The following is a 13,696-nucleotide window of genomic DNA, read 5'->3' as shown; positions in this document are numbered from 1 at the left end:
AGAGGTTGAAAATGTCCGTAAAAACTCCCGCCAGTTGGTCCGCACAGGTTTTTAGAACACGACCGGGTATACCATCAGGACCAGGTGCTTTTCGGGGGTTCACCCCTCTGAAGGATTTCCTGACATCGGCCTCTGTGACTGAGACTGAAATGCCATCGCAGCGAATGGGGGATCGGGAAGGCACATCAGTATTCTCCCTGTCAAAGCGTGCGTAAAACGCATTGAGCTCGTCAGGGAGTGATGTTACACCGGCATTCGAGCTGCCTCCTGGTTTTGCCTTGTAGGAGGTGATTGCATTCAGACCCTGCCACAGCTGCCGAACATCTGTCTCGTCCTCCAGTTTGGAGCAGAAGTCCCTTTTGGCCTTTTTGATGGCCTTACCAAGGTCGTATCTGGTCTTCATGTAGGCCACTGTATCGTTGGATGTGAATGCCCTGTGTCTGGACTTCAGGAGAGTGCGGATCTCAAAGTTCATCCAAGGTTTCTGATTGGGAAACACTCGGAAGGTTTTTGTAGGGATGCAGTCCTCCACACATTTCTTTATGAAGTCTGTAACGACTGTGGCATATTCGTTCAAGTCCGTTGCCGAGTCCTTGAACATTGCCCAGTCTACAGACTCCAAACAGTCCTGGAGTTGTTCTTCTGCCCCCCCCCGACCAGCTCTGTGCTGTCCTCACTTCTGGGGGTGCGCTCTTTAATTGCTGCTTGTAGGCAGGAAGAAGCAGCACCGCGGTATGGTCGGATTTACCGAAGTGAGGGCGAGGGATAGAGCGATAGGCATTCTTGATGGTGGTGTAGCAGTGGTCGAGGGTGTTAGGTCCTCTGGTGCAGCAGGAGACATGTTGGTGGAAGTTGGGGAGTGATTTCTTGAGGTTCGCCTTATTGAAGTCCCCAGCAATGGTGGTAAATGCCTCGGGGTAAGACGTCTGGTGTTTGTTGACCATGGCCTGCAGCTCCTCCAGTGCCAGACGGACGTCTGCCTGGGGTGGGATGTAGACCGTGGTCAGGATAACGGAGGTGAATTCTCTCGGGAGGTAGAAGGGACGGCACTTCACCGCCAGATGTTCAAGGTGTGGAGAGCAGGAGTTGGACAGGACTGCCACGTCGGAACACCACGCAGAGTTGACCATGAGGCAGACGCCCCCTCCTCTCCCTTTCCCAGATGCCAGGGTACGGTCCATGCGGTGGATGGAGAACCCTTCAGGCTGGACCGCTGAGTCTGGGGAGCTGGGGGTGAGCCATGTCTCTGTGAAACAGAACACAGAGCATTCCCTCAGCTCCCTTTGATAAAGCAGTCTTGCCCTTAAGTCCTCCACTTTGTTTTCAAGGGTCTGTACATTAGCCAGTAGGATAGTAGGGAGAGGGGGCCGAAGTCCCCTGCGCTTCATTCTGACCTGAAGTCCTGCCCGACGGCCACGTTTCGACGGACCCCTTTCGACGGACACAATGGAGGCTTCCCCTTTGTTTCCAGGTACTGTACTTGCTGTACCTGCTGTTTCTGCGGACCTGCGCTGGAACGGGGATTCCCTCACAGACGGCAGCTCCAGCTCCGTAACGAACGGGGCAAGTTGAGCCGAAGGGTCTGTTTGCACGCTGTATGCCTCTATGACTATGACTATGAAAGAATGAAGCTGAAAAGTGGCATGCACAGCAACACTAAATCTAGAAGGAAAAACTGTAAAATGGTGAGAAATAAGGTTCAGAATAGAGTAAAACTCATGACCTCAAAACTAGACCACTGCAGTTGAAAAAAAATAATAAAGGGAATTATCTAAACTTTTTACGTTGCCAGCAGGGTAAGATTTGTAAATAGATTACTGGCTGCAAGGTGTGTGAACTCTGGAATAATTGCTTATTTAAATTATTTGTTGATGTAACGATAAAGATAGGAATTTATATTAGCAAAATGCATTTCATATCCTCAGAACGTCCCAAAGCATTTTGAGATCAATTAATTATTTATTTCTGAATCTACATAAACGATAAAGAAAGTTTGACGTTTCCAAAAATGTAAATGATATAAAGGATGACTCATAAATCACTTCTAGTAACGTTATTCCAAGAATACGTGCTGGGGAAAATAATTATCATTTGACCCCTTCATCCTTTAACAAAAGTTCTGGGTGTTGTAATGATATATGATTCAGTGGTACTTTATTGTCACAGGTACCTAAGCACAGTGAAATTCTGTATTTGCATTGCATTCTGGCACAATCATAGTCAGTGTAAGGGTGTATGTAAGACAGTAGACCACATTGATTCAATATGTGTAGGAAGGAACTGCAGATGCTGGTTTATACTGAAGATAGACACAAAATGCTGGAGTAACTCAGCGGGATAGAAGTAATAGGTGATGTTTCAGGTCGAGACCCTTCTCAAACCGAAATGTCACCCATTCCTTCTATCCAGAGATGCTGCCTGTCCCACTGAGTTGCTCCAGCACTTTGTGTCTATCTTCTATTGAGTCTATACACAGGACCCACCATGTTTTAGGCACATCCTTTACCTTTTAAGTCCAACATTTGAAAACAAAGGTTAGTCTTAACTTGGCCATAAAGGCCCGTTGTCCTGATGGGGGCACTGGGTTGGAATTGCAGGGGGCGGCCTGGCCAGGCCATGTGTCTATGTTCTTCACCGCTGCTATGCCGTTCCGTGCTGCTGCAGGCAATGGGAGGGGAGAATGATACACAATTCAATTCAATTCAATTCAAAGCACTTTATTCGTCCCCGAGGGGCAATTTAAAAGGGCGCATTACAGTAGCTTTTTACAAAGGGACACAATCAACAAACATAAGCAGCACGCATACTGCACAATCACACAACACACACCGCACATCAACATTCAACACATAGTAATAGTTTTTAAAGTGCTTCCTTAGTGTTTCAATTAAAAAGTGCATATAGAAGGTTATTTCATTTCATATGTTCATGAGTCAGTGATCAGCATTAAGAAGCTGGACAGCCCTGGGGATGAAGGTTGCCTTCCTCCTCTGTGTCCGGCAACCCGGACAGCGGAGTCTGCGTCCTGAGGGGAGCCACTCAAACTCGGGAAACAGGATGTGACAGGAGCTGCGGACTCGGGAGCTGCGGACTCCGGCTGCGGGAGGCGGCTGATCAGGAGGTCCGGGCCGCTGAGGAGGAGGATGTTCACCGTCGGGGTTCGGCGTCGGCGTTCCACCAGCCCGGCGTGAGGGCCTGAACATCGGGCCACCCGGGGCGGCGACTGCGGGTGCTAGGAAGGCCTCGACCACGAGTGAACATCTGGGAAGAACGGAGGGGAGGCTGGCTGGACTATGGTGCCTTCCTCACCTTGGTGCCACTGTGTTATGTTGTGTCGTGGACTTTCAGTGTTTGTGCTTTTTTTTTTTTTTTTTATTCTATTTATTTTTAATATGTTTTATTATTTATTATTATTTATTTATTTTTTATTTTTATGATACTGCCTGTAAGGGAAATTCATTTCGTTGTCTCTAACTGAGACAATGACAATAAATTTGAATACAATACAATACAAGTGAGAGGGGTCGTGAAGAATCCTGCGTGTTAACTTTACAGACTGTTGGTCGCATAGGGCAGTAAGAGTTCGGACGGGCTGCTCAATGATTTTTGAGCAGACCTTGACCACATTCAACAGGCGGTTTCTGTTTTGCAGGGTGATGGAGTGGAACCAGCTAGTGAAAGAGAAGGTTATTACATTTTCAATTAATGCGTAGTAGAATGTGAAGATAATGACAATGGAAGATAACTCCTGGAGAATAAAGTCGGGAGACTGGACCAGGACCTCATATAACCATATAACAATTACAGCACGGAAACAGGCCATCTTGGCCCTTCTAGTCCACGCCGAACACTTATTTTCCCCTAGTCCCATCTACCTGCACTCAGCCATAACCCTCCATTCCTTTCCCGTCCATATACCTATCCAATTTATTTTTAAATGATAAAATCGAACCTGCCTCCACCACTTCCACTGGAAGCTCATTCCACACAGGTACCCTCTCTGAGTAAAGAAGTTCCCCCTCATGTTACCCCTAAACTTTTGCCCCTTAATTCTCAAATCATGTCCTCTTGTTTGAATCTTCCCTACTCTCAATGGAAAAAGCTTATCCATGTCAACTCTGTCTATCCCTCTCATAATTTTAAAGACCTCTATCAAGTCCCCCCTTAACCTTCTGCACTCCAAAGAATAAAGACCTAACTTGTTCAACCTTTCTCTGTAACTTAGGTGTTGAAACTTAGGCAACATTCTAGTAAATCTCCCCCGTATTCTCTCTATTTTGTTGACATCTTTCCTATAATTTGGCGACCAAAATTGTACACCATACTCTAGAATTGGCCTCACCAATGCCTTGTACAATTTTAACATTACATCCCAACTTCTATACTCAATGCTCTGATTTATAAAGGCCAGCACACCAAAAGCTTTCTTTACCACCCTATCTACATGAGATTCCACCTTCAGGGAACTATGCACAGTTATTCCTAGATCCCTCTGTTCAACTGCATTCCTCAATTCGCTACCATTTACCATGTACGTCCTATTTTGATTTGTCCTGCCAAGATGTAGCACCTCACACTTATCAGCATTAAACTCCATCTGCCATCTTTCAGCCCACTCTTCCAAATGGCCTAAATCTCTCTGCAGACTTTGAAAATCTACTTCTTTATCCACAACTCCACCTATTTTGGTATCATCTGCATACTTACTAATCCAATTTACCACACCATCATCCAGATCATTGATGTATATGACAAACAACAGTGGACCCAACACAGATCCCTGAGGCACCCCACTAGTCCTAGTCATAAGCAACCCTTAAGCATACGTTATATGAATCCCATTTTATATTCGCCCCACATCGCCATCGATTCTTCCCAGATTCTACCACTCACCAACACACCACAGGAACTTTAATGTGACCAATTAATTGATAAACCACCCTAAATGTTTGGGAATCAGGAGGGCAAACGATAGGATGAATACACAGAGGTTTTTTGTCTTAGGATAGGTGTATCAAGAACATGAGGGCATCGGTATAACGCGGGGGGTGAAAGATTTAATAGGAATGTGAGGGGCAATCTTTTCACACAGATTTTTTCGGTAGGTATATGGAACGAGGTGCCAGAAGAGGTAGTTGAGATAGGTACAATAACAAAGATGGGGTATCTTACTCATGGATGAGTTGGACCTGTTTCTGTGCTGTATTATTCTATGACTATGATATCGTTGGGAGGAAATCAGAGCAATTTGGAGGAGATCCACATAGCCACATAGCCACAGTGGGATTGTACTAACTTCATATCGGTTTTCATAGTCTTGATTTGAAGACAAACTTCGTTATCTTGCGACACACCACTCCCTGGTCATTTTTTAGATTAAAGGTTTTATGGACACCTATCAAAAGCCGAAGTAAATCAATCAGCAACTAACCTCTATGCACCAATTGTATGTTGAAGCAAAACACAAAGTGCCTGAGGAACACAGCGGGTCAGGCAGCACTGGTGGAGGGAATGGACGGATTATATTTTTATTAGCACCCTTCTCTGATTTCCTCAGACCCGTCTTCTCTTCATTCTGTCCATTCTCTCCTGACCCGTTGAGTTTTTCCAGCACTTTGTGTTTTACTGAAGATTCCAGCATCTGCAGTTCCTTGTATAATTAAGGGCGAGGTTCTGGTCTTGACACCATGTTACTTAGTTCACTATCTCTTTCCTGTGCTTCATGGCAATGTGAATAAAGGGGAGAAGCCCAAAGTCAGAGGTAGGGACCTTGTGAGAAATGAACCAGAAACAAAATCTGCAAAAAGAGTAAGATCAGAAATTCCTACCTATCTTAAAATGGCTTTAAAGTTGTACTGCGTTCCACACTAGCATTGCTGTTAATAGTTATTAATGATTATATTCTTTAATTGCAAGGTTCCCAGAACAATGTTGTTGCATTTGCACTGTGTAACACCATGCTACGATCAATTTCAAAGCATGCTATTTTGGATTGCTCTGTTGAAAGATCTCTCGACTGATGACACAGCAGATTTGTCCGTAGGAGTCAGCTTTTAAAAAGAACAGCCATTATAAGTAGCACATTCCCAGCTAATGGATAACATTACTGGTTCAAGAATGGTTGTTGTGTGGGTGGGAAAAGAAAGTTTAGCTTCAGTTTAGTTTACTTTATTCTATTGTCACAAGTACCAATGTACCGTGAAAAGCATTTTTGTTGTGTGCTAGTCAGCAGAAAGACTATACATGATTACAATCAAGTACAATTACAGGATAAAGGGAATAACATTTAGTGCAAGACAAAGTCCAGCAGAGTCTGATTAAATGGGAGTTAAAATGGTCAACAATCATTTTTGGTGAAATTGGGCTTGCATAGATATTGATTCTCAAATCACCCTGAGCAAGGATCTTGGCAAACTGTGGAAAGAAAAAGTTTGACTGCCCGTGATATCTACGATGCCTGGGATTAATCTCTCTGCTATCTAGCTGGAAAAGCATTCAACAAATTGAGGCAGGGGCGGAAAACCCAGGGGGACCAGAGGGGACACGTCCCCCCCATGTTTTGAGAGGTGGGGGACATCCCCCCCAAGTTTTTGTAATCCCGATTTTAAAACCTCCGCTTTTAGCGCTGGATTGAGCCTCTGAAGCCTCACGCGTGTGTGTGAGTGTGCGCATGCGCGTGTGGCCGCCAAACACTGTGTCCCCCGTCCCCTCCATGTTTTGATAGCGAGTTCTGCTCTTGAATTGAGGGCAGCACGGTGGTGTAGCATTAGATTTGTTGCCTTACAGCACCATTGACAGAGTTTGTACATTCTCGTCATGACTGCACATATTTTCTCCGGGTGCTCCTGTTCCCTCCCAAACTCAAAATATGTACAGGTTTCTAGGTTAATTAGCTTCAGTAAAAGAAATGGTAAATTGTTCCTAGTGTGTAAGATAGTGCTAGTGTCATGTCAGCTCAAGACTTAGAAAAACTTGTACATGCCTTTATTACTAGTAGGCTAGATTATTGTAACGGTCTCCTTGCAGGTCTTCCGAAAAAAACTGTCAGGCAGCTACAGCTTGTTCAGAACGCTGTTGCTACAGTTCTAACAAAGACCAAAAAATTTGAACACATTACACCAATTCTTAAATCCTTACATTGGCTCCCTGTATGTCAGAGAATTGATTTAAAAATCCTGCTGCTCACCTATAAATCACTACATGGTTTAGGGCCAAAGTATATCACTGACATGCTTCCACTATATAAGCCTTCTAGACCGCTAAGATCTTCTGAAACCAATCTGCTAGTGATTCCCAGAGTAAATACAAAACATGGGAAAGCAGGATTTAGTTACTATGCAACAAATAGCTGGAATAAACTTCCTGAAGATTTAAGACTTGCCTCAACTTTGACCACTTTTAAAATAAGACTGAAAACTTTTATGTTTACTTTAGCTTTCAGCTAAATCTTAACTACATTGCACTTTTAACTTTTGCACTTTTTATAATGCATTTTTAATTTTGCTTTTCTTTTCTTTTAGTTCTTCTATTTTATTTCATTTTATTATTTCATTTATTGTATGACGTTTTTATGTGAAGCACGTTGAGTCTGCCTCGTGTATGAAATGTGCTATATAAATAAAGTTGCCTTGCCTAGTGTATGGGGTGATCACTGGTCAGTGCTGACGGAGGGCCGAATGGCCTATTTCCTCGATATATCTCTAAACTAAATAACTAAACTTAATAAATCCTTATTAGAAGTCAATACCGAGAGTAGAAAAATAGTTAAAGATGCAAACTGGACTCATTCTTATGTTTGGGATGTAGGTAAAGTTAGCAGTGAGGCTGCAGTGCGATGAAACAACACCTCAGATAATACTGGTGAAGGTTTGGCCCTTTAAATAGAGTCGTAGAGTCATAGACACATACAGCGTGAAAAATATCTCCGCTGGCAGTTCATTCCATACACCCACCACCCTGTGTGTAAAAAAGTTACCACAGGCTCCTATTAAATCTTTCCCCACTCACTTTGAAATGATTCAGGGTGCTTTGTAGTATTGAAAATTCATTACTTTATGACAAAATGGACATATTGTTTTCCTCTAGGAATGTGGAGATAAACGCTTGGTATTGCACAATGGTTGACATCATTTGAGAGAATTTTCTGGTTCAGTTTAGTTTAGAGATGCAGCACGAAAATAGGCCCTTTGGCTCATCGAGTCCATGTCAACCAGCGATCCCCATACACTGGGGACATTTTACAATTTTCACCAAGGCAATTAGCCTACAGGCCTGTATGTCTTTGGAGTGTGGGAGAAAACTGGAGCACATGGAGAAAACCCAGAGGTAACGGGAAGAACGTACCAACTCTGTACGGACAGCACCTGTAGTCAGGATTGAACCCGACTCTCTGCCACTGAAAGCCAGCAACTCTACCATTCGCCACCGTATCGCCCTCTGGTCCAGTGTTTTTCATGCTAATGAAAATCTTACTGGACAGTCATGAGTCAGATTTCTCATCCTGAATTTAAAAGCATGTATTCTCTGGGTTAAGGCTCCCGCCAACTATACAGGAAGGGTCTCGACCCGAAACGTCACCCATTCCTTCTCTCCAGAGATGCTGCCTGTCCCGCTGAGTTACTCCAGCTTTTTGTGTCTATCTTTGGTTTAAACCAGCATCTGTTGTTCTATCCTATACACAACACCACCTTTTTATTTTCAGTTGGAGATGTCCAATATCAGTTCCAAGCCAGAATGTTCAAGAAAGTTTGGAAAAAAGAGTAATGATTTGCCACGTGGGAGCTTGAAAGTTCAATATCAAACTAATCAGATGAAAAATCTTTAATGTGAAGGAAAAGGTCAAGGAATTGCAGATTGTCAAACCAAAAATTGAAAACAAACAACTTGCCTCATGCGGGACAGCTATATTAGACTTTAATAAACGAAATATGAATGTAGAATAAACATGTTGAATACATCCTTGCTATTTCCCTGCTATGTCATTTCAATGTGACCTGCAATGTATTCCACATTATGGAATGTTAGACAGATGAAAACCATCAGTGATAGATGTACCATGGGTTGGTAACGATATGTGCTTTTGTGAAAAAGGCAATTTAAAAAATAGTGAAAAAATTGATTGGAGGAATCATTACTGGTGAAATAAGAAGGAACGAGTTCCACAAAATCATTGCAGAGAAGATTGAGGAAGCTGAATGGAATCGAAATGAAGGTTTGCACAAATTTGATAAATTGGTTGACGAAAGTAAAATATTAACGCATGCAAGCAACTTGAATAGCAGCGCAGGGTGGTGCAGCTGGTAGAGCTGCTGCCTCACAGCACCTGAGATCCAGGTTTGATCCTCAGTTGCTGTCTGTGTGGAGTTTGCACCTTCTCCCCGTGACCTCGTGGGTTTCTGCTTGGTGCTCTGGTTTCCTCCCCCATTCAAAAGACGTGCGGGTTTGTTGGTTAATTGGACTGTAAATAGCCCCTCATGTGTGTGGAATGGATGCAAAAGTGTGATAACATAGAACTAGTGTGAATGGGTGATCGTGGACTTAGTGAGCCTGTTCCATGGGCCTGTTCCATGCTGGATCTATTAGTCAATCGTCAAAAGCAGAAACAAAGCCTTTTCAGCAATAGAGCAGAGAGATGGTAGTTAGAGAATACCATTTGGTTAAGCTGTAAAATATAGAAACTGAGCTGAAAGATAGTTGAGCATTAGCAAGCATGAAGTACTGCAGGTATCAGCCAGCAACTGTGGAGGGAATAGACAGGTGATGTTGTGGGTATCCTCCTTTCATTGTCCTCTCCCCACCTCTCTTTTCCAGCTTTCTCCCCACTACTACAATCCCCCTGAAGAAGGGACCCAAACATAGTGTTGCCAACTGTCTCGTATTAGCCGGGACATCCCGTATATTGGGCTAAATTGATTAGTCCCATGTGGGACCGCCCTTGTCCCGTATTTGACTGCTCCTACTCAGGTCGAGGGGACTGCCGGGTCAGAGCGTCGCGTCCGGCCCTGCGTCACCAGTCCCGACGTAGTGCAGCCCATGGAGTGCAGCAGCAGAGGCTCGCCCGTGGCCCTGTCAGTCGGCGGCCCTGCCAGCTGTCTGACCTTCGGACCTTCGCTTACCGCCGACACCACCACCCCTCCTTCTCATGGCCGATCATTGGTTCATGGGTTGCATGGGATGCCAGGCTTTGCGCGCGACGTCGCGCAGGCCAAAACTCCTCAGCTGGCCCGCCGGCTGGGCTTTGTATGCTGTCCAGCACCCAGGCCAAATCATCATTCATCCAGCCACGGCCGAGTCGGTCAACGGATTGCCATCTCGAATTTGTCCCTTATTTTGACCTTTTGTCCCTTATTTGGGAGTGAGAAAGTTGGCAACCCTAACTGAACAGAAACATAGTCTATCCTCCACAGATGCTGCCTGACTGGCTGAGTGGCTGCAGCAGTTTGTGTTTTGCTGAAGATTCCAGCATCTGCCGGGTTTTTTTGTCTCCATAGTTGAGCATCCGATAGTTAATTAAATGAGTTTACCTTTTTGCATTGATTAGAAAAAATATGAATATGTAGCCTATGCTACTCTCCAAATATTCATGCAAAAAATAATGAAGTAAATAGATGGGAGTCCTTGGGGTTGAAATGAAATGACATTGCCCCATTTTCTAATAAGTTATCAATAATACCAGAATAATAGAATATAAAAATATATTTTACTGGCTGGATTATAGTTCAGCAAGCATAAAACTTATTTTCTATGTTTGATGTTTGCAATTAGAATTTATCTTGCATTGAAATTCAAGTAATCAGATACTTATTATTAGATGGCTCTGTGGCTTAGTTGGATAAAGTGCCTGTCTAGTAAACAGGAGATCCTGGGTTCAACTCCCAGCAGGGCGTTAATGCAAAATGTTTATTTAATTTTTGACTTTGCACAAAAAATAACTGAGGATAACATTTCTGTTTGTTCAGGAACCAGCAAGGAAATGATTATAAAAGGCTATTTGAAACTCATTGCAGGGCAGCTCTCAAATGTTCCATGTTTGCTAATTCAATAAACTCAAGCATTATCAAAATTTGGGCATAAAGGAAATAAAGAAACAGTGCTTGTGAATAGAGTTGAGTTGAAGCTCGAGGAATCATCAACATTCGTTTGTAATTCTTAAGGGACTGTCCCACGAGCATGCAACTCCGTGCGGCAAGCGCGACCTAACGTGGTCGCTTGAGCCGTACGGCCTCGCGGGGCCGGTCCCACTTCGATCGCCGGAGCCGTATGGAGTTGTGCGGAGCTGGTCCCGACATCGCGCGGGGCTCCGAAAAACTGACCGTGCACAAAGATTCCGCGCAGCAACGGCCTGCCTGCCTGCAGCCACCTCGACGCCGTGCACACTGCCTCGACGGGCGTGTGCGCAGAGTCACTCACTCGACCTCTGCGCGGCCCCCGCTTCCGGTTTGGTCGTGCTTGCCGCATGCAGGTCGCATGCTCGTGGGACAGGCCCTTTCTGCTGTTCCCACATTCATCACTTGTAATTTCATTAAAATTATTTTGTGTCCAAGTAGAGATTTAGGCGATATCTGTGGTTGATTGATTAAGTCGCTGCAAAGAACATGCTTCTGGCAGAAGACTCCAGAATTGGTAGTAACATTCTCAGGAGGTTAAGATGGAGAAATGTCTAAGTGCCAGAGATTCTAAATCTGCGGATTTCTCCATCGGAGTGACCGCAGATGCTCACGATTGATCGGATTCCACGTTTAGAACAATCAATTATTTTTTTACACTAACGAGTCAGCGCAGATGGGAATCGTGGAAGGTAAACTTGGGGGGGGGGCAAGTGGAGTGTGGCATAGTAGTGCAGCTGCTAGAGCTGCTGCCTCACAGTGCCAGAGACCCGGGTTCAATCCTGACCCCGGGCTTTGGGATGTGAGAGGAAACGGAGCACCCAGAGGAAACCCAAACGGCCACAGGTAGAACGTGCAAATATCCACACAGTCAGCAAAGATATGCAGGTTTGTAAGTTAATTGATCCCTGTAAAACTGCCTCTCGTATGTAGGGAGTGGAGGCGCATGTGGTATAACATAGAGTCAGTGTTACTGGGTGATCGATGGTTGGTGCGGACTTTGTGGGCCACAGGACCTGCTTCTATGCTTCATATTTCAATCAATCCATCCATCCAAATGGACAATCAATGGGAGGGGGTGAGAGGTGCCAGAGTGTGGATATTGTGCTGTTTTCTCTTTTCTCATGTTCTTCAAGTCCAGTCAAGTCAAGTTTATTTGTCACATAGACATACGAGATGTGCAGTGAAATGAAAGTGGCAATGCTCGCGGACTTTTGTGCAAAAAGACAAACAACCTATAAACACAATCATAACACACATATACCTTTACATAATAAATAATGGAAGGAAAAACGTTCAGTAGAGTTAGTCCCTGGTGAGATAGGCATTTACAGTCCGAATGGCCTCTGGGTAGAAACTCCTTCTCACCGCATGGCAACGGAGGCGTTTGCCTGACCGTAGCAGCTGGAACAGTCCGTTGCAGGGGTGGAAGGGGTCTCTCAGGATATTGTTGGCTCTGGAGTTGCACCTCCTGATGTATAGTTCCTGCAGGGGGGCAAGTGAAGTTCCCATAGTGCGTTCGGCCGAACGCACTACTCTCTGCAGAGCCTTCTTGTCCCAGTCTTACATTCGTCCCAGTTTTTATATGTACATGTTATTATATTCTTCAACTATTCTTGTGAAGAAAGACGTTATTCACACATTTATTTTTACTTTCCTTGATCACGGTGGTCACTGAAGCTGACACTGCAGGCTGTTGTTCCTGTGAGTAAGGGCATCGACTGACAGAACTCCACTGGCACTAAACCCGGCACGGCACTGACTGGATTTCACTAAACCTCTATCACTTTGCTTATGAAATATGGGCCTTTTTATCCCTGCAAAGCAAAGAATGAAATTTTACTTCTTCTTTTCTAATGAATCTTCGGCTCCTTTCAATCGCTGGACAACTAATTGATTTGGTTTTTCTCTTGGTTCCTCTGCTTTCTCTTTAAAAAAAAACCACATGTATGTTTTAATTACCGTAAAGGTCGTTAGATTCATAGTCATACAGTGTGGAAACGGGTCCTTCAGCCAACTTGCCCACACCGGCCAACATGCCCCATCTACACTAATCCCATCTGCCTGCGTTTGGCCCATATCCCTCTAAACCTGTCCTATCCATATACCTGCCTAAATGTTTCTTACACATTGCAATAGTACCTGTGTAAACTACCTGCAGCTCGTTTCATACACCCACCACCCTTTGTGCAAAAAAGTTACCATCTCCCCCACCCTTTTTTTCTCCAAAGGGTTGTTCCTTTTCAGACTTTAAGGAATCACTTTGATTTGTTGGACTCTTGTTTTCTTGTATGTGTCCTTCTTGTATTCAAGGACACTTAGGGCGGCACGGTAGCATGGCGGTAGAGTTGCTGCGTTACAGTGCCAGAGACGCGGGTTCGATCCCGACTACTGGTGCTATCTGTATGGAGTTTGTACATTCTCCCCGTGATCTGTGTGGGTTTTCTCCGGGATCTCCGGTTACCTCTCACACTCCAAAGACGTACTGGTTTGTATGCTCTTTGGTTTGGTATAATTGTAAATTGCCCCTGGTGTGGGTATGACAGTATACGTTTGCAGGGATCGCTGGTTGATGCGGACTCAGTTGGCCG

General features: G+C 44.5%; 1 non-coding gene across 1 annotated transcript; it reads left to right on the top strand.

Moving 5' to 3' along the window:
• The first annotated feature begins 10,812 nt into the window (after positions 1-10,812).
• Positions 10,813-10,886, top strand: trnat-agu. The gene has a single exon. It is a non-coding gene; the product is annotated as a tRNA-Thr (tRNA).
• Positions 10,887-13,696: the final 2,810 nt, after the last annotated feature.

Source organism: Amblyraja radiata, chromosome 26 (genome assembly GCF_010909765.2).
Source record: "Amblyraja radiata isolate CabotCenter1 chromosome 26, sAmbRad1.1.pri, whole genome shotgun sequence".
NCBI lineage: Eukaryota > Metazoa > Chordata > Chondrichthyes > Rajiformes > Rajidae > Amblyraja > Amblyraja radiata.
Note: the sequence above shows the minus strand (reverse complement) of the source record. Positions and strands in the feature narration are given on the sequence as shown.